The sequence below is a fragment of the Pseudophryne corroboree genome, chromosome 4, assembly GCF_028390025.1.
Source record: "Pseudophryne corroboree isolate aPseCor3 chromosome 4, aPseCor3.hap2, whole genome shotgun sequence".
NCBI classification, from domain to species: Eukaryota; Metazoa; Chordata; class Amphibia; order Anura; family Myobatrachidae; genus Pseudophryne; species Pseudophryne corroboree.
This window is the reverse complement of record NC_086447.1, coordinates 59,087,686-59,114,707: the sequence shown is the minus strand read 5'-3', so window position 1 is coordinate 59,114,707 and position 27,022 is coordinate 59,087,686. Positions and strand designations below refer to the sequence as shown.

The 27,022-nt window shown below is 47.5% G+C and overlaps 1 protein-coding gene across 5 annotated transcripts in view; it reads right to left on the bottom strand.

The window, feature by feature from the left end:
• MSRA (methionine sulfoxide reductase A) overlaps nt 1-27,022 on the bottom strand; it is a 521,014-nt gene that overhangs the window by 29,929 nt on the left and 464,063 nt on the right. The gene's annotated exons all lie outside the window — the stretch shown is intronic.

The following is a 27,022-nucleotide window of genomic DNA, read 5'->3' as shown; positions in this document are numbered from 1 at the left end:
GAGTTGATCGCAGCAGGAATTTTGTTAGCAGTTGGGCAAAACCATGTGCACTGCAGGGGGGGCAGATATAACATGTGCAGAGAGAGTTAGATTTGGGTGGGTTATTTTGTTTCTGTGCAGGGTAAATACTGGCTGCTTTATTTTTACACTGCAAATTAGATTGCAGATTGAACTTACCGCACCCAAATCTCTCTCTCTCTGCACATGTTACATCTGCCTCCCCTGCAGTGCACATGGTTTTGCCCAACTTCTAACAAAATTCCTGCTGCGATCAACTTGGAATTACCCCCTAAATTCACAATTTGTAAAAGTTCAAAGATATGTATCAATATTTTTTTGGGGGGGAAACCCCTAAATTAACAATCTATATTGCCGCTCATTGCATGTTTAACATTAAAACAATCGTCGGTATATATCATTATTCTAGAGCCGGGACAGCTCCTCCGATACCTACCTGTCCTGGCTAAGAGGGTTGGTCTGTATGCAAGTCTATTAGACTGTAAGTATCGCAAGAAGTGCTGGACTTTCCCAAGCTTAGGGACTTACCTCTTCATCTGTGCATGCGCCAACCAAGCTACAGGCATATGCACGCATCGGACTGACGGACATCCCATTGGTGAACTCTGTGGCACAAGATAAGCCGTGCCGCACAGAATTCCTAAATGGATCAGCCAATCAAAAAAATGTAAAACATATGTGTCCTGCAAGTATAGCGTGCTGATATATCAAATCAAATTATATATTTCAATGTATGAGGGTTAAAAATAACATATAAAGATGCATAAATGAACTCAAAACTAAAAGGCGTATTTATCATTACGAAATATATTTGAAATAAATACCCCCCAAAAATGCGGACAATGCCATTTCCTCCTGTTTTTCAGGAAATTCACGTTATATATGCCCCTAAGTGGTGTGTAATATTTGTGTTTACCTGATCAGCACGTACTTAGTAATAATTATGAATGAATGGGTGTTTGTCAGTAAAAGGGGTATCGCTAGGGATGCTGGATGGGTTTGGGGGAAGGAACGCAGTTCCTGTGGCCAAGTTGATGTGCGGCAATGTGCCGCTCTGGCTGGATACTGTGCCGTGTTCTTCCCAGGCTTCCAGCACAGAGGAGCCCCTGCCTTATTGAAAGGGGTCCTGCGGCACTTGGATTCCATACCCCTCTGGGCTACTCAGGCTGTGCCTGGAAAGTCTAACAGATGGCAAGACAGATGGCAGCGTTGCGTATCTCTGCCCAGATCACCATTGAGCTAAAGCTGCCATACGATGTACAGTATATCCTCAAATGACCCATTCCGCACGCGAAGACGTGGTAATGTATAGCCCGGCTCTAGCAGCAGATAAAACTGACCTCTGAATTACTTCTGCACCTAATCATAGGCTTGCTTTATGGTGGAATACATGCAAATATTAATTAGTGTAACAATGTGTAACATGTATAATCCGTGACGTTCCTCTTGCATATAGAGAGTAATTACACTGTAAGAGGTGGCATTGATATCCCGATCATGCTGCACGTAGAGGCGATGGCTACATTTTCACGTGTCGCTGGAAATTATTGCACATGTGCTCACATTGGGGGTCATTCCGACCCGTTCGCACGCTGCAGTTTGTCGCAGCGGTGCGAATGGGTCGGAACTGCACATGCGCAGTGGCCGCATTGTGCACGCGCGCTGTCGCCGGACAGCGACCCCGCTAGCGGAAAAAGTGATCGCAGCGGCAATCGCAAGAAGACTGACAGGCGGGAGGCGTTCCGGGGCGTCAACTGGCCGTTTTCAAGGCGTGGTGAGGCGAACGCAGGCGTGTCCAGGCGTTTGGAGGGCGGATGTCTGACGTCAATTCCGGGACCTTCGACGCTGGATCCGTCGCACAGGGTAAGTAAGTCTGACCCTGGTCTTCTTTTGCTCAAAACTTTTTTTGCATAGCAGGGCTGCACAAGCGTTCGCAGCCTTGCTGTGCAAAAAATCCCTCCCCATAGGCAGCGTCTAGTTGATCGCACGGGCTGCAAAAAGTAGGTTCGTGCGATCAACTTGGAATGACCTCCATAGGAGGTCACACACCTGCCGTAGGGCTGTGTGATCAGTTCTACCGGCGCCGTGCACAGTCAGGCACACACCCGTACACCGGGGAAGGGCTATGTATGGGCATTTGTATAGAACTGCAGGTGTGTGAGTGACAAAATACGGAGACGTGGACGCAGCAGCATCGGACTCAGTATAAGCCCCAGTATATACAATATGGACTTTCTGACACTTTCTGCAGTATAGGATGTACACCAAACAATAACTATTCAGGGGAACATCATATGAAAGAGGGAACTCACCACTTTCAAACAAGGGTGCCCCTAAGTGTGGGTGCAACGCTAAGTGTTCTTCTCTATCTACAGGCCATACTAGAATTTATGTAGTGCAGGATGATATGGTCAGGTTACTGCCCAGTGTACGTATTGCCGGATGATACTGTCCAGTTATCGCCCAGTGTATGTAGTGTCACATATCTCCCAGCATTACCCTCTCCAGAATGCTCTGCTCCTGGACTTCCATCTTAATTTATGATTGGCATCACCTGTTCAGAAACACCTTACTTATCAAGTAACTAGTTCAACACAGGTGAGGGCAATTCTACATTAAGAGAATTTGTCCCTCCTGTAGAGGGTCATGTTGGGAGGTATGATGTCGGATGACACTGTCCGGTTATCTCCCAGTGTATGTAGTGCCGAATGATACTGTCTGGTTATCGCCCAGTGTATGTAGTGCCGAATGATACTGTCCAGTTATCGTCCAGTGTATGTAGTGCCTGATGACACTGTCCGGTTATCGCCCAGTGTATGCAGTGCGGGATGATACTGCCCGGTTATCGCCCAGTGTATGTAGTGCAGGATGATACTGTCCGGTTATCGCCCAGTGTATGTAGTGCCGGATGATACTATCAAGTTATCTCCCAGTGTATGTAGTGCCGCATGATATGGTCAGGTTATCTCCCAGTGTATGTAGTGCTGGATGACAGTGTTCAGTTATCTCCCAGTGTATGTAGTGCGGGAGGATACTGTCTGGTTATCGCCCAGTGTATGTAGTGCTGGATGATACTATCCGGTTATCACCCAATGTATGTAGTGCTGGATGATACTGTCCGGTTATCGCCCAGTGTATGTAGTGCCGGATGACAGTGTTCAGTTATCTCCCAGTGTATGTAGTGCGGGAGGATACTGTCAGGTTATCTCCCATTGTATGTAGTGCAGGATGATATGGTCAGGTTATCTCCCAGTGTATGTAGTGCTGGATGAAATTGTCCGGTTATCGCCCAGTGTATGTAGTGCCACATATCTCCCAACATGACCCTCTCCAGGAGGGACACAATGCTCTGCTCCTGGACTTCCCTCTTAATTTATGATTGGCATCACCTGTTCAGAAACACCTTACTTATGAAGTAACTAGTTTAACACAGGTGAGGGCAATCCTACATTAAGAGAGAAGTCCAGGAAGAGAACATTTTGTCCCTCCTGGAGAGGGTCATGTTGGGAGGTATGGTGTCGGATTATTCTGTCCGGTTATCTCCCAGTGCATGTAATGCCGAATGATACTGTCCAGTTATCGTCCAGTGTATGTAGTGCAGGATGATACTGTCCGGTTACCACCCAGTGTATATAGTGCAGGATGATACTGTCCGGTTATCTCCCAGTGTATGTAATGCCGAATTATACTGTCCAGTTATCGTCCAGTGTATGTAGTGCCTGATGACACTGTCCGGTTACCACCCAGTGTATATAGTGCAGGATGATACTGTCCGGGTATCGCCCAGTGTATGTAGTGCCGGATGATACTGTCCGGCTATCGCCCAGTGTATGTAGTGCCGGATGATACTATCAGGTTATCTCCCAGTGTATGTAGTGCCGCATGATATGGTCAGGTTATCTCCCAGTGTATGTAGTGCTGGATGATACTGTCCGGTTATCGCCCAGTGTATGTATTGCCGGATGACAGTGTTCAGTTATCTCCCAGTGTATGTAGTGCGGGAGGATACTGTCTGGTTATCACCCAGTGTATATAGTGCAGGATGATACGGTCAGGTTATCTCCCAGTATATGTAGTGCTGGATGAAATTGTCCGGTTATCGCTCAGTGTATGTAGTGCGGGATGATACTGCCCGGTTATCGCCCAGTGTATGTAGTGCGGGATGATACTGCCTGGTTATCGCCCAGTGTACGTAGTGCCGGATGATACTGTCAGGTTATCTCCCAGTGTATGTAGTGCCGGATGATACTGTCTGGTTATCGCCCAGTGTATGTATTGCTGGATGATACTGTCTGGTTGCTGCCCAGTGTATGCAGTGCCGGATGATACTGTCCCGTTATCACCCAGTGTATGTAGTGCCGGATGATACTGTCAGGTTATCTCCCAGTGTATGTAGTGCCGGATGAAATTGTCCGGTTATCGCCCAGTGTAACGATACTGCCTGGTTATCGCCCAGTGTATGTAGTGCCGGACAATACTGCACGGTTATAGCCCAGTGTATGTAGTGCAGGATGATACTGTCCGGTTATCGCCCAGTGTATGTAGTGCCGGATGATACTATCAGGTTATCTACTAGTCTATGTATTGCCGGATGACAGTGTTCAGTTATCTCCCAGTGTATGTAGTGCGGGAGGATACTGTCTGGTTATCGCCCAGTGTATGTAGTGCAGGATGATACAGTCAGGTTATCTCCCAGTGTATGTAGTGCTGGATGAAATTGTCCGGTTATCGCCCAGTGTTTATAGTGCCGGATGATACTGTCCGGTTATCGCCCAGTGTATGTAGTGCCGAATGAAACTGTCTGGTTATCGTCCAGTGTATGTAGTGCCAGATGATACTGTCTGGTTATCACCCAGTGTATGTAATGCCGGATGAGCTTGTTCGGTTATTCCCCAGTGTATGTATTGACGGATGATGCTGTCCGGTTATCGCCCAGTGTATGTATTGCCGGATGAGATTGTCCGGTTATTCCCCAGTGTATGTATTGCCAGATGATACTGTCCGGTTATCGCCAAGTGTATGTATTGCCGGATGACAGTGTTCAGTTATTTCCCAGTGTATGTAGTGCGCGAGGATGATGTCTGGTTATCGCCCAGTGTATGTAGTGCTGGATGATACTGTCCGGTTATCGACCAGTATATGTGGTGCGGGATGATACTGTCCGATTATCTCCCAGTGTATGTAGTGCCAGGTGACACTTTTTGGTTATTGCCTAGTGTATGTAGCAATGAATGAAACTGTCCGGTTACCGCCCAGTGTATGTAGTGCCGGATGAAACTGTCCAGTTATCGCCCAGTGTATGTAGCGATGAATTAAACTGTCTGGTTATCTCCCAGTGTATGAAGTGCAGGATGATACTGTCTGGTTATTTCCCAGTATATGTAGTACGGGATGATACTGTCTGGTTATCAGCCAATGTATGTAGTGCTGGATGATACTGTCCGGTTATCGCCCAGTGTATGTAGTGCCGAATGAAACTGTCTGGTTATCACCCAGGGTATGTAGTGCGGGATGATACTGTCCGGTTATCGCCCAGAGTATGTAGTGCCAAATGACAGTGTTCAGTTATCTCCCAGTGTATGTAGTGCCAGATGATACTGTCTGGTTATCACCCAGTGTATGTAGTGCCAGATGATACTGTCTGGTTATCACCCAGTGTATGTAGTGCCTGATGATACTGTCCGGTTATTGCCCAGTGTATGTAGTGCCGGATGAGCTTGTCTGGTTATTCCCCAGTGTATGCATTGCCAGATAATACTGTCCGGTTATCGCCAAGTGTATGTATTGCCGGATGACAGTGTTCAGTTATCTCCCAGTGTATGTAGTGCGCGAGGATACTGTATGGTTATCGCCCAGTGTATGTAGTGCGGGATGATGCTGTCCGATTATCTCCCAGTGTATGTAGTGCCAGGTGACACTTTTGGTTATTGCCTAGTGTATGTAGCAATGAATGAAACTGTCCGGTTACCGCCCAGTGTATGTAGTGCCGGATGAAACTGTCCAGTTATCGCCCAGTGTATGTAGCGATTAATTAAACTGTCTGGTTATCTCCCAGTGTATGAAGTGCGGGATGATACTGTCTGGTTACCACCCAGTGTATGTAGTGCCGGATGATACTGTCCGGTTATCATCACCCAATGTATGTAGTGCAGGATGATACTGTCCGGTTATCGCCCAGTGTAAGTAGTGCAGGATGATATTCTCTGGGTATCACCCAATGTATGTAGTGCCGAATGATACTGTCCGGTTACCACCCAGTGTATTTAGTGCCAGATGATACTGTCCGGTTATCTCCCAGTCTATGTAGTGGCGGATAATACTGTCCGGTTATCTCGCAGTGTATGTAGTGCCGGATGATACTGTTCAGTTATCGCCTAGTGTATGTAGTGTCGGATGATACTGTCAGTCCGGTTACCGCCCAGTGTATGTAGTGCTGGATGATACTGTCCGGTTACCGCCCAGTGTATGTAGTGCCGGATGATACTGTCTGGTTATCACCCAGTGTATGTAGTGCCTGATGATACTGTCCGGTTATTGCCCAGTGTATGTAGTGCCGGATGAGCTTGTTCGGTTATTCCCCAGTGTATGTATTGACGAATGATGCTGTCCGGTTATCGCCCAGTGTATGTATTGCCGGATGAGATTGTCCGGTTATTCCCCAGTGTATGTATTGCCAGATGATACTGTCCGGTTATCGCCCAGTGTATGTATTGCCGGATGACAGTGTTCAGTTATTTCCCAGTGTATGTAGTGCGCGAGGATGCTGTCTGGTTATCGCCCAGTGTATGTAGTGCTGGATGATACTGTCCGGTTATCGACCAGTATATGTGGTGCGGGATGATACTGTCCGATTATCTCCCAGTGTATGTAGTGCCAGGTGACACTTTTTGGTTATTGCCTGGTGTATGTAGCAATGAATGAAACTGTCCAGTTACCGCCCAGTGTATGTAGTGCCGGATGAAACTGTCCAGTTATCGCCCAGTGTATGTAGCGATGAATTAAACTGTCTGGTTATCTCCCAGTGTATGAAGTGCAGGATGATACTGTCCGGTTATTTCCCAGTATATGTAGTACGGGATGATACTGTCTGGTTATCACCCAATGTATGTAGTGCAGGATGATACTGTCCGGTTATCGCCCAGTGTATGTAGTGCTGGATGATACTGTCCGGTTATCGCCCAGTGTATGTAGTGCCGAATGAAACTGTCTGGTTATCGCCCAGTGTATGAAGTGCAGGATGATACTGTCCGGTTATTTCCCAGTATATGTAGTACGGGATGATACTGTCTGGTTATTACCCAATGTATGTAGTGCTGGATGATACTGTCCGGTTATCGCCCAGTGTATGTAGTGCCGAATGAAACTGTCTGGTTATCGCCCAGGGTATGTAGTGCGGGATGATACTGTCCGGTTATCGCCCAAAGTATGTAGCGCCGAATGAAAGTGTTCAGTTATCTCCCAGTGTATGTAGTGCCAGATGATACTGTCTGGTTATCACCCAGTGTATGTAGTGCCTGATGATACTGTCCGGTTATTGCCCAGTGTATGTAGTGCCGGATGAGCTTGTCTGGTTATTCCCCAGTGTATGCATTGCCAGATAATACTGTCCGGTTATCGCCAAGTGTATGTATTGCCGGATGACAGTGTTCAGTTATCTCCCAGTGTATGTAGTGCGCGAGGATACTGTATGGTTATCGCCCAGTGTATGTAGTGCGGGATGATGCTGTCCGATTATCTCCCAGTGTATTTAGTGCCAGGTGACACTTTTGGTTATTGCCTAGTGTATGTAGCAATGAATGAAACTGTCCGGTTACCGCCCAGTGTATGTAGTGCCGGATGAAACTGTCCAGTTATCGCCCAGTGTATGTAGCGATGAATTAAACTGTCTGGTTATCTCCCATTGTATGAAGTGCGGGATGATACTGTCCGGTTATTTCCCAGTATATGTAGTACGGGATGATACTGTCTGGTTACCACCCAGTGTATGTAGTGCCGGATGATACTGTCCGGTTATCACCCAATGTTTGTAGTGCTGGATGATACTGTCCGGTTATCGCCCAGTGTATGTAGTGCAGGATGATACTGTCCGGTTATCGCCCAGTGTAAGTAGTGCAGGATGATATTCTCTGGGTATCACCCAATGTATGTAGTGCCGAATGATACTGTCCGGTTACTACCCAGTGTATGTAGTGCCAGATGATACTGTCCGGTTATCTCCCAGTGTATGTAGTGTCGGATGATACTGTCTGGTTATCTCCCAGTCTATGTAGTGGCGGATAATACTGTCCGGTTATATTGCAGTGTATGTAGTGCCGGATGATACTGTTCAGTTATCGCCTAGTGTATGTAGTGTCGGATGATACTGTCAGTCCGGTTACCGCCCAGTGTATGTAGTGCTGGATGATACTGTCCGGTTATCGCCCAGTGTATGTAGTGCTGGATGATACTGTCAGTCCGGTTACCGCCCAGTGTATGTAGTGCCAGATGATACTGTCCGGTTATCGCCCAGTGTATGTAGTGCCGGATGATACTGTCCGGTTATCGCCCAGTGTATGTAGTGCCAGATGATACTGTCCGGTTACCACCCAGTGTATGTAGTGCCAGATGATACTGTCCGGTTACCACCCAGTGTATGTAGTGCCAAATGATACTGTCCGGTTATCGCCCAGTGTATGTAGTGCCGGATGATACTGTCCGGTTATCGCCCAGTGTATGTAGTGCCGGATGATACTGTCCGGTTATCGCCCAGTGTATGTAGTGCTGGATGATACTGTCCGGTTATCGCCCAGTGTATGTAGTGCTGGATGATACTGTCCGGTTATCGCCCAGTGTATGTAGTGCCGGATGATACTGTCCGGTTATCGCCCAGTGTATGTAGTGCCGGATGATACTGTCCGGTTATCGCCCAGTGTATGTAGTGCCGGATGATACTGTCCGGTTATCGCCCAGTGTATGTAGTGCCGGATGATACTGCCCGGTTACCGCCCAGTGTATGTAGTGCTGGATGATACTGTCCGGTTATCGCCCAGTGTATGTAGTGCCGGATGATACTGTCCGGTTATCGCCCAGTGTATGTAGTGCTGGATGATACTGTACACAGAAGGAGTCAGCATGCTCACTTCCTTCACAAATGCGTTATGGAGCTCAACAGAGGCCACTGGAGAGTCATGGTCTTCTATGCCTACAACAGCAGGAGAGTATGGACAAACTGCGAGCTGCTTTTGGGAAGGAAGCACTGCCCCAAACCACTGTGTTTGAGTGGTTTGCAGAATGTCAGCACGAGGAACGCTGCAGCCAATCTGTGTCCACCATCACTGAGGACAACGTTGCTGCTGTGTGGGCCATATCTGAGTTGGACGCCACGGTGACCGTGGCCCAGTTGGAGGAGGAGATAGGCATCTTATCAGGATGCATCTACTTGATACTCCATGAAATGCTTGACCTGGGCTCAGAGGCGTCACCGGGTGTGGTGACACCCGGTGCGCGCCCCTGATCTCCTGCCGCGATCGCGGCAAAAGGGGTGTGGCCTTGTACTAAGGGGGCATGGCTTCGCGGGGATCCCGGAATCGTCACTCTGGGGGCGTGCCCAGCATCTCCCGGGATGCTGGGCTTCCCCCAGAGCCAGTCTCCGTCCGCTGTCGGCTCCTCTTCTGTGACAGGAGCCGGGTGCTGTAGGAGACTTTCTCACTGCAGCACCTGGTTCCTGTCAGTGCGGAGGAGCTGACATTTGGTGTCACCCTCCTCCAGGCGTCACACTCGCCTTGTGACGCCACTGCCTGGGCAATATTTCTGTACACTGGGTGCCCCATCAGCTGACTCAAGGGCAGGAGGTTGCTCGGGTGACTTGGTGCTACAACATGCTGGCCAGGTTTGATGCCAGTCACTCAAACTCTGTCTGGGAGATCATCAGTGGTTATGAATCCTGGATCTACAGTTTCAACCCTGAGACCAAACAACAATCAGCTTAGTGGACCCAAGTTGGAGGTGCGCCGCCACAAAAGTTCTGACGTGAGCGCAGAGTGGCCAAGCAGATGGTGGCTATTTTTGTAGCCAAGACTGGACATGTAGCTACCGCACCACTCATGCAGCAGTGCACCGTCACTGGGGACTGGTAAGCCAACCAATGCCTGCCGCAAGTGCTGGAAGCCATTTGAAAGCACCGTATAAGAACTTGCACTCATTGTGCTCTTCTCCATCATGACAAACACCTACCCAGTAGTCTAGGAAAGTTGATTTTCTGGCCCATGAAAGCATCCAGGAGCTTAGTCATCCTCCGTACAGCCCAGACATTTTCAAGTTCCCACAAATCAAGTGCAAGAAGCGTGGGATTTGCTTGAGTCACTGGAGGCTTCAGCGGAGACCTTCATCCAGCATATGGAGGACAGGTCCAGCTGCTTCACCAATGCATGCAACTTTGCACAGACTCCCCTGGCGAATACTTTGAAAAAAATTTATATTCACTTTCTTTGTAAATTAAATACTTCTTGTGCATCCGGAAACTTATTGCACACCATTAAGGGGAATCTCGTGCCATATGGCGTATAGATGCTAGGTGTATGAGGACATATGTATATTCAGTATATAGCTCAATAAAGTCCCTATACAGCTTGCTGGTGCTATGAAATATGCTCATATGGCGGCGTTATGGTGCTGCGACGGGCCATTAGTACATGACACCATGATCTCTACAATAAGGAGAAGCAGGTACGTATAGTAAGATGTGAGATATACGACTCGGGAGCTATTAGGTACATTATGGAGATTTTCAAGGGCAACCTCAGATGATCCATATACTGCAAGAGCTCTCCATGCAACATGCATTCCCCAGTACGCCATCTGATGCGTCTCTGTGCCAGCTTCATATCAGCAGCCACTTGGCACGGATTCCACAGCCAGATGTCATAGTTACTGAGTGGCGCTGGGCGGATAAATTGCTTATTTCTTGAAATAAAGAACAATCGTTAAAAAAGGTGACACAATGCTGTATTTATCAGGTGGAGGCTGTGGGTATGTAACATACCAAGGAACGGGGAAATAAGAGTAAGGAATTGTGTTCTGCCATTTGTTACATTACACAGAAAGTAATAATGCCACATAAGTGATACCTCTTGTCTGCACCCTGACGTAAGGGGCTTTTTACTAAGGCCAGATAACTTTATAATTCATTTATTAGCTGTTATTTATACAGTGCACATATATTCTGCATCACTTATCACATTCTGATGGGGCGTCCCCAGTTTGCAAACCAATGAGAATTCCTACCTCTGGAATTCTCTCCCTTTTTTCCCTATCAGAACCTACTACACCTCCCTACAAAACATCAAACGGGCTCTCAAGAAACACTTCTTCATCAATCCCAGCCGTCTCTCATCCTAACCCTCTGTTCCACGCTCACTGTCTACCCCGTCTGTGTCACCCCTGTCTGTCTGCCTCTGCCCCTAGAATGTAAGCTCTCACGAGCAGGACCCTCTTCCCTCATATGCTTTTCCTTCCCTTACTGATACTATCACCTACTCCATACTCCCTATAATGGCAACTAACCCTTGGTTTCTGCCATCCTGATGCTTACTTGAGTCTTATGAGCGTTGATGCAGTGATGTTACATACCCTGTACCTGTCCTGCATTGTCTTGTACTGTGAGAGTTTTCCTATTTGTTTCTGTACTTTATTAGGCGCTGTGGAACCCTTGTGGTGCCATATAAATAAAGCATAATAATATGTTCACAGCTGTACAAGTGACAATCTTCTCGGAGGCAGCGATCATGTTACTATAACATAATAAGGAACAGATAAGAGTGAGAGGTGTATAGTGGAAGGAGCAGGGTTTCCGCCAGCCAAGGGCATAGCTACCATAGGTGCAGGGAGTGCAGCTGCTATGTGGCCCAGAGCTGAGAGGGGCCCACCTTCCCTGTCACAGTTACATGTGTTATATACAGAGGTGTAGCTACCATAGGTGCAGGGAGTGCAGCTGCTATGGGGCCCAGAGCTGAGAGGGGCCACCTTCCCTGTCACAGTTACATGTGTTATATACAGGGTGTAGCTACCATAGGTGCAGGGAGTGCAGCTGCTATGGGGCCCAGAGCTAAGAGGGGTCACCACCCCTGTCACAGTTACATGTGTTATATACAGGGTGTAGCTACCATAGGTGCAGGGAGTGCAGCTGCTATGGGGCCCAGAGCTGAGAGGGGCCACCTTCCCTGCCACAGTTACATGTGTTATATACAGGGTGTAGCTACCATAGGTGCAGGTAGTGCAGCTGCTATGGGGAACAGAGCTGAGAGGGGTCACCTTCCCTGTCACAGTTACATGTGTTATATAAAGGGTGTAGCTACCATAGGTGCAGGCAGTACAGCTGCTATGGGGCCCAGAGCTGAGAGGGGCCACCTTCCCTGTCATAGTTACATGTGTTATATACAGGGTGTAGCTACCATAGGTGCAGGGAGTGCAGCTGCTATGGGGCCCAGAGCTGAGAGGGGTCACCTTCCCTGTCACAGTTACATGTGTTATATACAAGGTGTAGCTACCATAGGTGCAGGGAGTGCAGCTGCTATGGGGCTCAGAGCTAAGAGGGGTCACCATCCCTGTCACAGTTACATGTGTTATATACAGGGTGCAGCTACCATAGGTGCAGGCAGTGCAGCTGCTATGGGGCCCAGAGCTGAGAGAGGCCACCTTCCCTGTCACAGTTACATGTGTTATATACAGAGGTGTAGCTACCATAGGTGCAGGGAGTGCAGCTGCTATGGGGAACAGAGCTGAGAGGGGCCACCTTCCCTGTCATAGTTACATGTGTTATATACAGGGTGTAGCTACCATAGGTGCATCGAGTGCAGCTGCTATGGGGCCCAGTGCTGAGAGGGGCCACCTTCCCTGTCACAGTTACATGTGTTATATACAGAGGTGTAGCTACCATAGGTGCAGGGAGTGCAGCTGCTATGGGGCCACCTTCCCTGTCACAGTTACATGTGTTATATACAGGGTGTAGCTACCATAGGTGCAGGGAGTGCAGCTGCTATGGGGCTCAGAGCTGAGAGGGGTCACCATCCCTGTCACAGTTACATGTGTTATATACAGGGTGCAGCTACCATAGGTGCAGGCAGTGCAGCTGCTATGGGGCCCAGAGCTGAGAGGGGCCACCTTCCCTGTCACAGTTACATGTGTTATATACAGAGGTTTAGCTACCATAGGTGCAGGGAGTGCAGCTGCTATGGGGCCAGAGCTGAGAGGGGCCACCTTCCCTGTCACAGTTACATGTGTTATATACAGGGTGTAGCTACCATAGGTGCAGGTAGTGCAGCTACTATGGGGACCAGAGCTGAGAGGGGCCTACCTTCCCTGTCACAGTTACATGTGTTATTTACAGGACGTAGTTACCATAGATGCAGGTAGTGCAGCTGCTATGGGGCCCAGAGCTGAGAGGGGCCACCTTCCCTGTCACAGTTACATGTGTTATATACAGTGGGGATTGAAAGTTTGGGCACCCCAGGCAAAAATTCATTTTAATGTGCAAAAAGAAGCCAAGGAAAGATGGAAAAAAACCCAAAAGGCATCAAATTACAGATTAGACATTCTTATAACATGTCAAAAAAAGTTTGATTTTATTTCCATCATTTACACTTTCAAAAGAACAGAAAACTAAAAATGGCGTCTGCAAAAGTTTGGGCACCCTGCAGAGTTAATACCTTGTACTGCCCCCTTTGGACAGCTGAGACCTGGCAGTGTCATGGATTGTTCTCAATCATCGTCTTGAAAGACCAGGTGATGTCAATCTCAAAGGTTTTAAAAGGCCAGACTCATCTGACCTTGCTCCAATAATCAGCACCATGGGTTCCTCTAAGCAGTTGTGTAGAACACTGAAACTGAGAATAGTTGACGCTCACAAAGCAGGAGAAGGCTATAAGAAGATAGCAAAGCGTTATCAGATGCCCATATCCTCTATTCGGAATGTAATTAAGAAATGGCAGTCATCAGGAACAGTGGAAGTTAAAGCAAGATCTGGAAGACCAAGAAAAATATCAGACAGAACAGCTCGCAGGATTGTGAGAAAAGCAAGTCAAAATCCATGTTTGACTGCACGATCCCTCCAGGAAGATCTGGCAGACACTGTAGTTGTGGTACACTATTCCACTATAAAGAGATACTTGTACAAATATGGTCTTCATGGAAGAGTCATCAGAAGAAAACTTCTTCTACGTCCTCACCACAAAAATCAGCATTTGAAGTTTGCAAATGAACATATAGACAAGCCTGATGCATTTTGGAATAAAGTACTGTGGACCGATGAGGTTAAAATAGAACTTTTTGGCCGGAATGAGCAAAGGTACGTTTGGAGAAGGAAGGGCACAGAATTTAATGAAAAGAACCTCTGTCCAACTGTTAATCATGGGGGTGGATCAATCATGTTTTGGGGTTGTATTGCAGCCAGTGGCACAGGGAACATTTCACGAGTAGAAGGAAAAATGGATTCAATAAGATTCCAGCAAATTTTGTACGCTAACTTGATGCCATCTGTGAAAAAGCTGAAGTTAAAGAGAGGCTGGCTTCTACAAATGGATAATGATCCTAAACACACCTCAAAATCCACGGTGGATTACAGCAAGAGGCGTAAACTGAAGGTTTTGCCATGGCCTTCACAATCTCCTGACCTCAACATAATTGAAAATCTATGGATAGACCTTAAAAGAGCAGTGCGTCACAGACAGCCCAGGAATTTCAAAGAACTGGAAGACTTTTGTAAGGAAGAATGGGCGAAGATACCTCAAACAAGAATTGAAAGACTCTTGGCTGGCTACAAAAAGCGTTTGCAAGCTGTGATACTTGCCAAAGGGGGCAGTACAAGGTATTAACTCTGCAGGGTGCCCAAACTTTTGCAGACGCCATTTTTTGTTTTCTGTTCTTTTGAAAGTGTAAATGATGGAAATAAAATCAAACTTTTTTTGACATGTTATAAGAATGTCTAATCTGTCATTTGATGCCTTTTGGAGATTTTTCCATCTCTCCTTGTCTTCGTTTTGCACATTAAAATGAATTTTTGCCTGGGGTGCCCAAACTTTCAATCCCCACTGTACAGGGTGTAGCTACCATAGGTGCAGGTAGTGCAGCTGCTATGGGGACCAGAGCTGAGAGGGGCCTACCTTCCCTGTCACAGTTACATGTGTTATATACAGGAAGTAGTTACCATAGGTGCAGGTAGTGCAGCTGCTATGGGGCCCAGAGCTGAGAGGGGCCACCTTCCCTGTCACAGTTACATGTGTTATATACAGGATGTAGCTACCATAGGTGCAAGGAGTGTAGCTGCTATGGGGCTCAGAGCTGAGAGTGAATGCTCCCATTTATTGAACTTGCAACTTATATTACAATATTTACAATATAATACAATATAATACAATAAATAAATTAAATAAATTAATAAATATATAAATAATATATCACATCATGATACATAATACAACATAAACTAAAATGCAATCCACAATATACCAAGACATATCATCAAAGTAAAGAAATATGTACACAAAAAAACAACAACCCACAACTTCATATTATTATCCTATTTACACATTTCGTAAAGGAAAACTGAGTAAAGCTTTTTAGACCTATGCAAAACCTGTTCCTTAAAATAATCATGATCACAAAAATCTACGGGATGTGGAAGGATAGAAAAAGTACCAGCTAGACTTTGAAAAAGGATTTCGGCCACCCACTCAAGGGGGTTTCAGGTGGCCCCACCAATTGGACCACCTGACAGTATCCACCCTTTCCCTATCTAGAACCATCATCCGCTCCACCTCGTGCAGAATTAAATCCACCACCACTTCACAAGGAAGGATTTTATTTCTTAGGGAAACCTGACACCGTGCCATCCAAGTGTGATATCTAACTGCTAAACTGACTAAATAAATTGTGGTCAAATTAAATACACCATATCTTTTGAATGCTCCATAAGCCCACTCTGGGTAACTAAGCCCTGAAAGACATGGGATACCCAAAGCTCCCGAAACTCTCTTGTAAACTGTTACATTAGGGGCACTTGATCAAGAAATGGTCCATTGTCTCCACCTCCCCTAGACATTCCTCCCGTGGACAACCACGATCATTGGCATTTCTCCACATCATGTTCCCCTTTACGTAAAGCTTCCCATGGAAAGAAAGCCAAGCAATGTCTCTAAACTTCAACGGTATCCTCTCTGAATTTATGAGAGCTAATCCAGCAGAAGCGACATCACTTGGGCAATCCCTTAGTGACAGCAGAACATGAAAATGGGTTTTCAAAATCCTCTCCCCCAACTCCTTCCTGAAAAGGCTTTTGACTTCACCCACTTCCAGACCCCAACGCTTTGTCACCTTCAAGCTCTGGACAACGTAGATCGGAAGATACCCTTTCCGAATTTGAGGATTCTTCACTTGGCCACCACCTAACCAAAGTTAGAGGAAGGGGGACACTCAGACCTCAAAACCACCCACCCATCGAGGAGGAGTTTCTAACAATAAACTCCCAAGGTTAAGTTTTAAAAAGGTTGTAACAAAAAAGACTACAGGGTTGATCATGCCAGCCCCTCCGTCTTTCCTCTACTTGTAAGTAATACCTCTCTTGATTAGATTCTTCCTGTTTCCCCAAAATAAAAGGAAAAACAAGGAGTTCAATCTGACCCATAAATACTGAGGCAAAAAGCACACATAGATGACATATAAAAATAATGGGATCAGGTAAGTTTTGCACAAGTCCACCCTTTCCCTGAAAGAGAATTTACATCTCTTCCAGCACTCCACTTTCTTGGCAGCATTCTCCAGACACCTCACCCAATTTAGAGTGGCATAATCACCATGGTCAAAACAAATACCTAGAATCTTTATCTGAGGACTGGCCCAGGGGATGCTGTCCGGAAGTGAAAATTCTTTCCCTTCTTACCCCATCCAGAAAGCTTCACACTTCTCTTGGTTTACCCTAGAGCACGAGGCTACAGAGTATTCACAGATGAGCTCTTCAACGTCATGTGCCTCTGCCACTGATGACAGAACCACTGTGACATCATCTGCGTAAGCCACCACCTTAAAAGGTAACTCTGGGCTCAGCTGCATCCCTCCCACCGCACCGTTCTCTACCCTTCTTATGAAGGGGTCAATCGCGAATACATACAGGAGGGGGCTCAGGGGACAACCCTGACGGACTCCAGAGCTCACCTCAAAAGTAGGACCCACCCAACCATTAACAAGCGGGAAGCTCTCGGCCTGACTGTATATTATTCTGAGCCAATTCACCACCCTGACTGGAAAACCATACCTTTCAAGTAGAGCCCATAGGTACTCATGATTTACTCGGTCAAAAGCCTTAGACTGATCCAATGCCAGCAAGTATTTTCCCCATTTCTCAGCACGGCACCGCTCTATGGCTTCCTGGACACCAAGGACAGCACTAAATGTGCTTCGACCCTTCACCGTACAATGCTGAGATGGGGAAAGCAGTTGTTCTGAAAATTCTGACAACCTGTTGAAAAGTACCTTTGCCAAAATCTTCCTATCTGTATTGAGAAGGACAATGGGGCGCCAGTTCTCAATACGAGATTAATCTTTCCCCTTGGACAGTAATATGAGGGCAGATATCCTCATAGAAGGAGGGAGGGTTCCCTCACCCAGGCACTCATTATATACTTCTACTAGGCGAAGAATTAAGACGTCTGCAAATACTTTATAAAATTCAGATGTTAAACCATCTGGGCCTGGGGATTTCTTACAATTTAACTTATCAATTGCCATCTTAACTTCCTCTGCCGTCACATTCCTACCCAAGGTTTCAATCGAGGCATCTGGATTAGAAAGTCCAGGCGTCTCCCTCAGAAATTTTTCCATCCTTTCTCTGATAAGTGGCTGCTCAGACAAAAGATTGGAGTAATAAGATCTAATGACTCCCAAGATGCCTTCCTTATCCTCACAAAGAACACCATCAACTGATCTTCCACAATTCTGGTAAGGATCAGGCGAGTGGTATTTGCCAAAATCCCTTTCCAAAATCAAAGAATCCAGCCGGTTATACTGATATCCCTTCATCTGAGCCTTCACTTGGGAGATTTCCTCACTATCTCCACACTCAGAAATCAAGAAACCTAATTTCCTTCTCAAACTCTGGTAGATATTTTGCTTTATCAAGTTCTTTTTTGCTACCAACCTCTTGAAGAATCTCCGAATTCTTTTTTTAATTTCTTCCTACCACTCAGATCTACTCCATCCAGCCTCCAAAAGTGTTTCCTGAGATTGAAAGAAGTCTCTAAGGGATTGTCTAATCTTTTCATCCTTTAGGAGCTCAGAATTCAGTCGCCATAGGCTTCGCCCCTTCTGAGCAGCTATTGAAGCATTCAAAATGACAGAGACAAAAACGTGATCAGAGAACTCTACTGGCTTTACCTCTGGAGGCAAAGTTTTTGAGGTCTCTTTAACAAAAAATCTATCTATCCTAGATCTATGACTACCACTACCACTAAAGAAAGTGTAACCTGTGAGGTCTGGATAATGGCGAACGTGCACATCCACCAAACCTGCCTGTCTAATCATACTAACTAAAAAATTAGAGTCATAGCCCAGGGCTGTCTTTGAACCTCCCCTGTCTTTTGGCCTAATAATGGTGTTGAAATCACCACCAAAGACAATCTGCTGAGCCGTAAAAAGGAACGGTTTTATCCCCCTGAAGAGACATTTCCTGTCCCACTTTGACTGTGGCCCATAGATATTAATAAGCCTCAGGTCATGTCCCCTTAGGTTGACATCTAAAATCATACATCTACCTGCCTGTAGTTCTATAACCATGTGCACGGTTACCATACCAGTAAAGAGCACCGCCACCCCACTGTACGGCTCGGCCGCAAGAGACCAGTAGGAAGGCCCACGCCTCCACTCCCTTTTCGCCTTGTGGAGGATGTCCAACCTACTAATTCTGGTCTCTAGCAAAAACAAAAAATCAATCTCAACTGTATTGAAAAAATCAAAGGCCATATAACGAGCTCGCTCAGAAACTACGGAAGCCACATTAATGGTGGCACATCGTATGGGTTGGGGATCCATGTTTCTTTGGGTTATAGAAGCAGGACCCTACTCACTTTTCCTTTACAAACCTTGTTGAGACCCTCCTAGAGGATCCAGCATTCTGACTAGTCACCTTCTTGGAAGTGACTCTACCCTTCTTAACCACCATTTTCCCAGAGTCCTCACTAGGAGGGGGTCCTGGGTCTGGTGGTTCACAAGCAGACTTAATTTCAAGGCACTGATCACCCAGTACCTTATCTTCCAGTGGAATACTTGGACCTATTACTGACCCAGATGATTCTAATTTTTTCCCACCACCACTTAATAACACATCACTTAGGTCACTTTCTTCCCCCACACTTTCCACACTTTCTTTAACCAGCTCTGTGCCGACTGGGTCCCATTCCAGACTGTCCTGGATTTCCACATCAGATTCTATTTCCGCTGCCTGTCTCTTTCTAATATTCTTTTTCTTTTCCTTACTCTTTTTGCCCTGCACCACCCCTACCTTAGGGCTTACTACCACTTTCCTTGCTCTGCATCTGTTCACCTTGGGAACTAAAATGGGCTCTCCCCCATTTCTAGCAATTTCCCCTTCATTCTCCTCATCTGAAGTTAAAATGTCAAACCAGTTACTTAAACTCACTTGTGCTTCCTCACCCTTTCTCTTTTTCTTACTACTTTTCTTTGCTTCTTGAAAGGAATCATTTTTATCCACTACTGTAGGATTTTCCACTACCACAACAGATGTTACCTCCTTATTCACAGTCTTCTGATTTCCCTCCTGACCTGCTGCTTCCTTACCTGCTACCCACTGAAATGCCTGATTCTGACCGTCTTTCTTTCCCCCAGTTGGCACATCCTCCTCCATATTGTGTTCTGCCCAGGGGCATCTGCTGTAGGGGTGACCCTCCTCCCCGCACAGATTACACGTAACATTACATTCCTTAGAAGTATGTCCCAGTTTACAACATAAAGTACATTTAGTCACAGTACAATCGCTACTTAAGTGGCGGAAGTCCCCACAACGGAAACATGTTCTTGGTTGCCCCTGGTAAAAGCATTGTATACGATCTCTACCAATATAGGCAGCAGAAGAAATATGTGCAAATCCCCTGTCTGTATTCCTTAATTTGACCATTGCAGCCCACGCTCCTCCCCACACTCCCATGGTAAAGCCAACCTTTATCAAATCTGACTCCACATCACAAAACCTTGTTAGCCAGTATTTAATATCTTGCACAGGAATGGATTCATTCCTCACCAAAATATTCACCTTCACCTTATCCTGTTTTGTAACCAGCACTGCCTTATATGCATCATATGGCTTAGATGACCTATACGCCTGCCATTTCATCCAAAAAGCTTGAAGCCCCTGATATGAAATAAAACTCAGATCGAAATCTGCAGTTTTTACTGGATGGATACAGGCGTATAGGTCAGTTGCATGGAACCCCAAACTAAAGATCATTTGCAGGAAAACTTCTTTGGAAGGTGATTCACCTTTACCCAGCCATTTAAATTGAATTAAATTTCTCCTCTTCCCCACCTGACCTGATCCCACATTTGTTTGGAAAATATTAGCGCTTATACCTGCCTTAGCACTAACCAAGTTAGCATAGGAAATAGTACCTGGGACTGGCTGCTTATTGACATCATCCAATGGCACAGATATTGCATTACCTTCCCCAGACCCCTGATTCAATCTTACTTGCTCCTTATGCAATAACTGAGCTGCCACTTGAGCTCTTTCCGGCACCAGCATCTGTCCATATACAGTCTCAATGATCTGTTGTTCCCCAGATGACAGTTTATTCTTATGCAAAATTGGCATTCTTTGTGCTGTTCGCTGGTGCTGCTGTTCTGTACCTGTGGAAGAAAGAGACTGCACTTCTTGGGCATTAACCTCTGGTTTGCCATTCGGTGCCGAACACCTATCTGCACCCAAAGCCGCCCCAGAGGTGCCTGCCTCAGTGGTCTTTTCCGCCCTTGCCGCCAACAAGATTTCCACGCCAATAATATCCATCCTTAGCTGGAGGTCAGAACGCTCCACTTCCAGACCTTCACTTTCAGCTGCTGCACCAGCAGTAGAAGGTTCACACAGCAGGGGCGTCGGCCCAGCAAGTTCAGCAGCAATTATTGCGGCACCTGCTACCTCAGTATCCTGTGCACCCTTTCCTGCCTGCATCACTGCTGAATTTTGGAGAGACGCCTCCCCAGTCCTAATCTCCACAGCCACCGGTACCTCCGCAACAGAACTTTGTCTGTCCGATTGACAGACTTCCAATTCTTGATTAACTTTAACCACAGACTCACAGGAAACAACAGGTAAGTCACTTTTTGCTTTGCTTTTCTCCTGTAACCGCTTCACTGCCAGTTGAGCTTTAACCCTTTCAAGGGCAGATGTTAGCACAAGAAGCTCTTCTTTCAAAATTGGCTGCTCCCATTTATAGCATGAGTTCCATTTCTTCTTTTTACTTGCAATTTTATTGTTCAGAGACAGGCTTTCACGCTGCAGTTCTTTAATAGTGTAATTTTCATACGTCTCCATCTCCTCCTCATCCTCTGTATCTCCCGGGGATGCCGGCACATTCTCCCCAGCATCCAAAGATCGTGCCCCCCTGAGTTACACCTTCACTCAGAGGAGCACCATCCTACAGTTTGGGGGAGTCCGCATTAATGGAACAACTGCCCACTTCTGCCACTGGCTGGCTGCCTATTGCTATGGCTCCAGAGTGTACTGTCGTAGCACTTTCAGTGCTCTGGATGCAGTCCATATTCAGGGAGCTCTCTCCCCCGGGGAGATCCATCCCACCCGGAAAAGCCAGCAGGGAAACTCCCTATGTAAAACTCTATGCAGCTAGAGCTCACCTCCTCAAAACCTGCTATTTGCACACACAGCTCACTTCTGCAGAGTCTCCGCCCACACACTTGTCTGGATTACAGATGCCCAAAGCTGAGAAGGGCCACCTTCCCTGTCACAGTTACATGTGTTATATACAGGACGTAGTTACCATAGGTGCAGGTAGTGCAGCTGCTATAGGGCCCAGTGCTGAGAGGGGCCACCTTCCTATCACAGTTACATGTGTTATATACAGGGGTGTAGCTACCATAGGTGCAGGGAGTACAGCTGCTATGGGGCCCAGAGCTGAGAGGGGCCACCTTCCCTGTCACAGTTACATGTGTTATATACAGGGTGTAGCAACCATAGGTGCAGGTAGTGCAGCTGCTATGGGGACCAGAGCTGAGAGGGGCCACCTTCCCTGTCACAGTTACATGTGTTATATACAGGGTGTAGCTACCATAGGTGCAGGGAGTGTAGCTGCTATGGGGACCAGAGCTGAGAGGGGCCACCTTCCCTGTCACAGTTACATGTGTTATATACAGGGTGTAGCTACCATAGGTGTAGGGAGTGCAGCTGCTATGGGGCCCAGAGCTGAGAGGGGCCACCTTCCCTGTCACAGTTACATGTGTTATATACAGGGTGTAGCTACCATAGGTGCAGGGAGTGCTGCTGCTATGGGGCCCAGAGCTGAGAGGGGTCACCACCCCTGTCACAGTTACATGTGTTATATACAGGGTGTAGCTACCATAGGTGCAGGGAGTGCAGCTGCTATGGGGCCCAGAGCTGAGAGGGGCCACCTTCCCTGTCACAGTTACATGTGTTATATACAGGGTGTAGCAACCATAGGTGCAGGTAGTGCAGCTGCTATGGGGAACAGAGCTGAGAAGGGCCTACCTTCCCTGTCACAGTTACATGTGTTATATACAGGGTGTAGCTACCATAGGTGCAGGGAGTGCAGCTGCTATGGAGTCCAGAGCTGAGAGGGGCCACCTTCCCTGTAACAGTTACATGTGTTATATACAGGGTGTAGCTACCATGGGTGCAGGGAGTGCAGCTGCTATGGAGTCCAGAGCTGAGAGGGGCCACCATCTCTGTCACAGTTACATGTGTTATATACAGGGTGTAGCTACCATGGGTGCAGGGAGTGCAGCTGCTATGGGGCCCAGAGCAGAGAGGGGTCACCATCTCTGTCACAGTTACATGTGTTATATACAGGGTGTAGCTACCATAGGTGCAGGCAGTGCAGCTGCTATGGGGCCCAGAGCTGAGAGGAGCCACCTTCCCTGTCACAGTTACATGTGTTATATACAGGGCGTAGCTACCAGAGGTGCAGGCAGTGCAGCTGCTATGGGGACCAGAGCTGAGAGGGGCCACCTTCCCTGTCACAGTTACATGTGTTATATACAGGGTGTAGCTACCATAGGTGCAGGGAGTACAGCTGCTATGGGGCTCAGAGCTGAGAGGGGCCACCATCCCTCTCCCAGTTACATGTGTTATATACAGAGGTGTAGCTACCATAGGTGCAGGGAGTGCAGCTGCTATGGGGCCACCTTCCCTGTAACAGTTACATGTGTTATATACAGGGTGTAGCTACCATAGGTGCAGGGAGTGCAGCTGCTATGGGGCCCAGAGCAGAGAGGGGTCACCATCTCTGTCACAGATACATGTGTTATATACAGGGTGTAGCTACCATAGGTGCAGGCAGTGCAGCTGCTATGGGGCCCAGAGCTGAGAGGGGCCACCTTCCCTGTCACAGTTACATGTGTTATATACAGGGGTATAGCTACCATAGGTGCAGGGAGTGCAGCTGCTATGGGGCCCAGAGCTGAGAGGGGCCACCTTCCCTGTCACAGTTACATGTGTTATATATGTTTTTCACCACTGGGTGGTACATAAGGGCTACACAAAGTTTTGCCTTGGTGACTGCAACATATTTCGGTATGCCCCTGGACCTGCTTATTGTAATGTGGTGTAAAATGAACTGGAGGGCATTATACTGTTACATAATATAAACTGGGGCAGCACTGTAATGTGTCACAATATGAAGTGGGGACACTGTATCATCATGTGAATTGGGGTCACTGTGTTGCATAATGTGTACTGGCAGCCCTACAATGTGACATAGTGTGAGCTAGGGCGCTACTGCTATGGGGCATAATAATAACCAAGGCACTACTATGGGTCAGAAAATGAACTAGGGCAATTATGTTATGTTATGGGGCATACAATTACCAACTGCTGCAGAGAGGTGTCTCTCCAGAAGCACTCGTACAGGGGCCCCTTCAAAAAGTGCCTGAGGGGCCCACAAAGTTATGAGAGGAGGGGGGGAGAAGGCAGCAGGAAGCCACAGACTGAGAGTTATATAGTGGGAGGAGCAGGGTCCCCAGCAGCACAGAGTATATCAGGAGATGAGTGATGTGTCAGTGAGGAAAGGGCTGCATGTGACAGGGGCAGTGATATGATGTGAGGAGGGGAATGGAGGCAGCAGCAAGCCACAGACTGAGAGTTATATAGTGGGAGGAGCAGGGTCCCCAGCAGCACAGAGTATATCAGGAGATGAGTGATGTGTCAGTGAGGACAGGGATGCATGTGACAGGGGCAGTGACATGATGTGAGGAGGGGAATGGAGGCAGCAGGAAGCCACAGACTGAGAGTTATATAGTGGGAGGAGCAGGGTCCCCAGCAGCACAGAGTATATCAGGAGATGAGTGATGTGTCAGTGAGGACAGGGCTGCATGTGACAGGGGCAGTGACATGATGTGAGAGGGGAATGGAGGCAGCAGGAAGCCACAGACTGAGAGTTATATAGTGGGAGGAGCAGGGTCCCCAGCAGCACAGAGTATATCAGGAGATGAGTGATGTGTCAGTGATGACAGGGCTGCATGTGACAGGGGCAGTGACATGATGTGAGGAGGGGAATGGAGGCAGCAGGAAGCCACAGACTGAGAGTTATATAGTGGAAGGAGCAGGATCCCCCAGCAGCACAGAGTATATCAGGAGATGAGTGATGTGTCAGTGAGGACAGGGCTGCATGTGACAGGGGCAGTGACATGATGTGAGGAGGGGAATGGAGGCAGCAGGAAGCCACAGACTCAGAGTTATATAGTGGAAGGAGCAGGATCCCCCAGCAGCACAGAGTATATCAGGAGATGAGTGATGTGTCAGTGAGGACAGGGCTGCATGTGACAGGGGCAGTGACATGATGTGAGGAGGGGAATGGAGGCAGCAGGAAGCCACAGACTGAGAGTTATATAGTGGAAGGAGCAGGATCCCCCAGCAGCACAGAGTATATCAGGAGATGAGTGATGTGTCAGTGAGGACAGGGCTGCATGTGACAGGGGCAGTGACATGATGTGAGAGGGGAATGGAAGGAGCAGGAAGCCACAGACTGAGAGTTATATAGTGGAAGGAGCAGGATCCCCCAGCAGCACAAAGTATATCAGGAGATGAGTGATGTGTCAGTGAGGACAGGGCTGCATGTGACAGGGGCAGTGACATGATGTGAGAGGGGAATGGAAGGAGCAGGAAGCCACAGACTGAGAGTTATATAGTGGAAGGAGCAGGATCCCCCAGCAGCACAGAGTATATCAGGAGATGAGTGATGTGTCAGTGAGGACAGGGCTGCATGTGACAGGGGCAGTGACATGATGTGAGGAGGGAATGGAGGGAGCAGGAAGCCACAGACTGAGAGTTATATAGTGGAAGGAGCAGGGTCCCCAGCAGCACAGAGTATATCAGGAGATGAGTGATGTGTCAGTGAGGACAGGGCTGCATGTGACAGGGGCAGTGACATGATGTGAGGAGGGAATGGAGGGAGCAGGAAGCCACAGACTGAGTTATATAGTGGAAGGAGCAGGGTCCCCAGCAGCACAGAGCATATCAGGAGATGAGTGATGTGTCAGTGAGGACAGGGCTGCATGTGACAGGGGCAGTGACATGATGTGAGGAGGGGAATGGAGGCAGCAGGAAGCCACAGACTGAGAGTTATATAGTGGAAGCATTATCCCCCAGCAACACATGGCAGTGAGGTTGGTGTGGGCAGATGGCAAAAGAAACAAAACTTGTAAATCAAACTTGTTTTTGCTTAGAACTGGATATTGTACTTTCCAAAGTTTTACATTTTTAAAGAGCAGAAGTAGAAGACTTCTAGATGTACACAGCAGGCAGAAGACAAGATGTGTAATACTGAGCCAACATATTTTTGCTCATTACAAACATATAAAACAGCAATTAATCTAAACCCACACAGACAGCCCAACCACAGGCATCACTTATCTGAAAATGATGCATTAGCAGTAAATCAGGAACAGCATTTATTCCTGCACCTATACAATATGTAGAACACAAAGTACGGGCTCGGTGAGTCAGACAACTGGCGGAACGCTGCTGAAACCTGCAGACCTCCGCTGCAATATTACTGGTAGTGGTCACTATTTGACAACTGTTTTAGCAAATCACCACTGCTTAAAAGTGAACATTAGATGGTGAACTGTACGGACTGAGGAAACACACTTTCATACGTATTCACGGGAGACAGGGGGGACTGGGGGCACAGCCAGCTGCTCATAGCATGCCCCCACAATAACCGAAATGGGAGGTATGGCTCGAGATCGCAGCATTCCCGCAAAGCCACGCCTACTTTTTGCTTAGCCATGCCCCTTTTCGGGCGCAGGTGCGCCATCGGCTCGCAGGAGTCTCGAATCCACTAATACAGAAATGGGGAGGTATGTATCTATCTATCATGTATAACACAAGTGCAGAGTATGGAACCTGATCCCTAGAGGAGGTAGTGGGCCCTCAGACAGTGGGGCCTTCCGGTGGCTTCGACTCTGGCCTGGACTGTTTTTGCTGCTGATGTGCCTGAGAGTTAGACTGGAACAAGGAAGGATATGTCTAAAGCTGGGTACACACTTCTTCGATCCCCGGCTGATCGGGTCAATGCTCCCAAACCGCCGGGATGTGTGCATTATCAGCTGCGACCCCCTGAGACCTCTTGCAAGGCGGGGCAGCAGCAGCGGGTCTTGGGTCTTCTATGGGGATCGGGAAGTCACATGTGCAGCGGATAAGATGCGACCTCCCAGTCCCGACCGATTCAGGAGCATTATAAGCCGCTTATTGGCTATCGCTCCTGCATCGGCACTGCGT